The sequence below is a fragment of the Daucus carota genome, chromosome 8 (assembly GCF_001625215.2).
Source record: "Daucus carota subsp. sativus chromosome 8, DH1 v3.0, whole genome shotgun sequence".
Taxonomy (NCBI): Eukaryota; Viridiplantae; Streptophyta; class Magnoliopsida; order Apiales; family Apiaceae; genus Daucus; species Daucus carota.
In genome coordinates this window covers 16,478,651-16,484,049 of record NC_030388.2, presented here as the reverse complement: position 1 = coordinate 16,484,049, position 5,399 = coordinate 16,478,651, and the positions used below count along the sequence as shown (strand labels likewise).

General features: G+C 30.5%; 1 non-coding gene across 1 annotated transcript; it reads right to left on the bottom strand.

Moving 5' to 3' along the window:
- Nucleotides 1–5,292: 5,292 nt before the first annotated feature.
- On the bottom strand, nucleotides 5,293–5,399 carry LOC135148557 (small nucleolar RNA R71). The gene has a single exon (XR_010286637.1). It is a non-coding gene; the product is annotated as a small nucleolar RNA R71 (small nucleolar RNA).

Here is a 5,399-nt window from a genome sequence, read left to right as displayed (position 1 = left end):
TGTGGTTTAGTTTTAGGTAACCCATACGGGCCCAAAATTTAAAATCTCAGACTCAAAGAATATATCTTCTTGTTAACTTTACCATCATGCAAAATTTTTACCCCTACATATGTAGCCGGTAGATAAAACAAATCAATAAAAGTTGAGCCAAAGGTAAGAAAATATAGGTCAACTGGGATATTAATATTTTGATATGAATTTCTATTTTTTTGGTTGCTCACAATGTTAGTGTATAATAATAAAATAATGTAGTATATTATGAATTTTTGTGTGTTCAAAACCCAAATACTTGTATATGCTAAGTGATTAGTTTTTTTAAAAGTCCTAAGGTATTAGGTTATGGGCATCATATCATATGGATCAGTTGTGTTAGGAATGTACCTTAGGTTTAATGATAATTCACTACTTAGCATTAAATCGTAATTGTTTTTGTAACTAGTCAACGGATGATATTCATAAGAGTATCCGTTAATTAGGTAACTTACTAGTTGATAGTATTATCAAAAATGATTTTAAAGTCCTGACAAAAAATAATAATAATAATTTGAAAGTAAATTTTATTAACCAACGAATGAGATTTCGTAACAAGTCAAGTGATCTCACAATAGTAATTGCTAGTCAAATAAATCAACAATTGAATAGTGTTGTAATCCAACAGATGACCTTTCCGTTTATTTATTTTGATTAATCACAACATATTTTTTTGAAGACTATTATAAAAAATTAAATATTATTATATTATTTTAATATGTCCCGATTAGTACCCCGATTAATCATTCTAACTAATTACTAAATATATTTGTATCATTTATTTATTTCGATTAATCATAGCATATTTTTTTAAAAGACTAGTATAATAAATTAAATATTATTGTATTATTTTAATATATTACAATTAGTATCTCATTAATTATTTTGGCTAATTCCCGACTATATTTTGTATATATTTTATTTATTTTGATTAATCACAACATATTTTTTTAAGACTAGTAAAATAAAAGTTCTATTTTGTTAAAGATATACAAAATCGATCTCGTGGGATATCCACGGATGGCCTTACGTTTTTTATGAAAATATAATTATCCGTACTATTTTTTTATTTTTTTTGACAAACAAATGATTTTATTAACATAAATTACTCATCGGAATCCAGCCGGTACAAATCCCCAAACTGTCAACTACAATCTGATTGTGAAATAAAGAACGGGCTAAACAAATAGCCGTTTTGTTTTCAGATTGCTTAACACATAGAATATTCAAATTTATTGATCTAAAAAGTAATACAATGACATATCGAGCAATCCAACCTACATCACCTATGAAACTGGTAGCATCATAATTGACCTTCACATAAGCATCATATGTAGCCCAACGTTCAGAATTATCAGTTATATATATCAACTGATATCAGAGCAACAAGGACTCCCAAAATATGAACAAATTTTTGTTGTGAAAAGTGAGCTTTTGCAATATCCACCGTCATCCCAGAATCGATGCGAGTCTTACCGATCACCCAAAACACCGTATGAATCCTTTTTAGAGTAACCTCCGACAATGATACGAAAACACACACAAAACTCAAAACATGACATACTAACATCTCAAAAATATGGGCACGGCCTTGATAACAAGGTAATCAACAAGATCTCACAGATCTTGGTTTATTGAAAAAACTGAAATACTGAATAGAGGATGGGAGAGCGAAAATGGCTTAAGCGATGAAGGGGTGAAGATTTAGAAGATGGAGAAGTGGTGGCTAGAACCCTAAATACGGGAGTCGACTCTCAAAACAGGGATGAGGAGAGAAAACCTTAATTTTTTGTTGCACGCATATTTTTGTTGCACACAAAAATATTTTCAAAACATCAGTAGTATTAATCTGTGGCAGTGAGTGCATCTTCTCGAGGAGGTTCGTAAGAATCGAGCACTAATGGGAGGTGAGAAGTTGAAATGGTAATGCAATAACTACATTCCATAATCATAGCATTTTTTGAATGTTAAATTTGTACGGAACTAATTAAAATTGAAGAAGATAATTATATTGAATATACTGCCACAATTGTTAAGCTTAGCATGTATCATATAACTACGCTTTAATTATATTAACTTATATATAAATAAATGAAGTGCTTAAAAATTGAAATTGAAATTTATAATTATATTTTTATTTAATATTTAATATCCGGAAGTCGTCTAAAATTTAGCTATGTTACAAATATGTTGCTTTTTAATTTTCCGAATAATATATATTACATTTTCTAACATAGTGATATAAGTATTATAAAAAGTATTTTTATAAAAATATTACGTCATTAATTAGTAGTATTAAGCATTTTATGTAGGTCAACTTAATCATAGTAAATATGTACTATTACTTAGAGACAACAATGTGGTCGATGGAAACGGGTTTCGCAAATTCCAAAATCGAATCCAAACTATATTATAAATCCTGAACAATGCCAAATCATCAATGTCACATATTTCAAAAAAAAAAGTCCAAGTCAATGGCATCTATTTTAAATTTTGCCATGTCATATAATATTCCATATTTATTTTAGACCAATCAGATATCCTAAGATTCCTAAAATTGTGCGTAATCAATGTGTCGGTCGAAACGGGTTTCACAAATACCAAAATCGAACCCAAATTATATTATAAATCCTGAACAGTGCCAAATCATCAATGCCACATATTTCAAAAAAAAGTCCAAGACAAAAACACCTATTTTAAATTTTGACGTGTCATATCATATTCCATATTTATTTTAGACCAATCACATGTCCTAAAAATCCTAAAATTGGGCGTAATCAATGACTGACAATTATATTAAATTTTGAATTGTAATGCAATAACTACATTCCATGTATCATAGCATTTTTTGAATTTTGAATTTGTACACAACTAATGAAAATTAAAGAAGATAATTATATTGAATATACTGTCACAATTTTTAAGCTTATCATGTATCATATAACTAAGCGTTAATTATATTAATTTATATATAAATAAAGTGTTTAAAAATTAAAATTGAAATTTATAATTATATATTTTTATTTAATATTTAATATCCAGGAGTCGTCTAATATTTAGCTATGTCACAAATATATCAATTTTTAATTTTGGGAATAATATATATTAAAGTTTCTAACATAGTGATATAGATATTATAAAAAGTATTTTTATAAATTTTAATATTACGTCATTAATAGTACGTATTAAACATTTTATGTAGGTCACCTTGATCATAGTAGATATGTATCACTGTTACAGATTGATAAGCGTGCATTTTATCTTAATATTGTCCCTATATTTTAGTTATTTTGTATTTAATTGGATTTTTATTTAATAAATATTAATGTTTTATTGTAGGATGCAAGGAATTCTAATTAAATATGGATTGGAGTTTAAATAGCAAGACTTGGAGTTTAATTCGAATAAAATTCGGATTTTAAAGCTAGCTGCGCAGCATTCACTGTTTGGGCCATATCTAGAGTTCTAGAAGTCCAAATCAAGCGATTCAAGAGCCCACGCGAAGCTTAGAACAAGGCCTTTAATTCAGAGGTGGACTTGCATTTTTATCCCTGTCTAATCAGCCCAGAATCAGAGTCAAAAAGTCAACTGCGAATTTCCACTTTTGGAATTCTATTCTGATTCTGAAATCTCCTTGTATTTTCATTAATTCATTAAAAATACTTTTAATAGAGATATTACGGTTTGGTATTCAGACCTAATTAGAGAGAGACATCGTACGAGATAGAGAGTGGAGGCTCGAGCAAGAAGAGGAAGCAGAAGCGAGACGGAAGAGATTTCAGCCATTGAAGACATTCAGTGGATTTGTTCCTTCATCTTTTTGTTTAGATTTCTCTCCTTAACTCTTATTATTATGAACATGTTCTCTTCATCTTTGATTGATTTTGAGATTTTGAGTATGAACTAATTGTATAAAGTTGGGATTTTTATGGAACCCTAGCATGAGGATTTTGGTGTTTTGTTAAAGAGTATTGTATGCAATTTCATGGTTTACTCATTCGAGTGTTTTTCATGTTAATACTTGCTATTGTCTGATCAACTCTAGTGGGTTATCGAGTTAATCATAATACTGAGAGGGTTATGATTAATTGACACAAAACTTGAATGGTGCATGATTATATCTTTGATTATAATTTAGTTACGGTATAGACATATATTGTGACCATGCATAGCTTTGTGAATTGATGCTTAATTGGATTCCGAATATTAAATTGGCATAGACATATGTTAGTTTATTTGTAGGAATTATACCATAGTGATTTCGAGAGAAGCCTATGACCATTGAATTCTAGCTAGTAAATTGTGATTTGCCGCAATATTTCGCGACTCTTTTACCGATATTCTTGTGTTAGGGGGAAGTAATTATCCTGACTTATCTTCTCATATTTGAAACTCGTTAAGCTCTTTAGTATAATTTTAGTTTGTTAATTTAGTTTTAATATAAAACCCATCAACAATTTATTGTGTTCGATAACTAGACTGTTAGATATTATTTGTGATTGATACGTTTAAATAGTCCTTGAGGAACGATATCTGGTATTTATTACTATATTACTTGTTTGCGATTGTGTACACTTGCACATTAGTATTTTACGCAACAAGTTTTTGGCGCCGCTGCCGGGGACTATTTTAGTTATTAATTGCGAATTTGATATTCTCACAGTTTGGTTTTTGTTACTTCTGTTCTAACGGGAGTAAATTTTTTGTGTTCATCAGGTCTCTTTTTGCATGAGCGAAAGACACCCAGTGGTATTTGATTTTGATCCTGAAATTGAGCGAACATTCAATAGAAGAAGAAAAGCACAACGCAAGATCAAGCAAACACTAGTAGCTATGGATGACAACGTTAATAATGGAGACATTCCAGCGGGTGCATTTATTGTGGATGATAAAGATCGTGCTATTCGGCAATATGCGGCACCCCGTTTCGAAGATTTAAATTCGGGGATCATAAGACCCAATATTCAAGCAACACAGTTTGAGTTGAAGCCGGTCATGTTCCAAATGCTTCAGACTATTGGTCAATTCAGTGGGATGCCTACCGAGGATCCTCACCTTCATCTTCGTCTATTCATGGAGATCAGTGATTCTTTCAAATTTCAAGGAGTACCTGAAGATGCTTTGCGCTTGAAATTATTCCCTTATTCTGTGCGAGACAGAGCTAGAACCTGGTTAAATTCTTTACCGGCAGGATCAGTCACAACATGGAATGATTTGACAGAAAAGTTCTTGAGCAAGTATTTTCCTCCCAATATGAATGCAAAGCTCCGGAATGAGATCAATTCTTTTCAACAGCAGGATGATGAATCTTTGTATGATGCATGGGAGAGATTTAAAGAATTACTCAGAAAATGTCCTCATCATGGTAT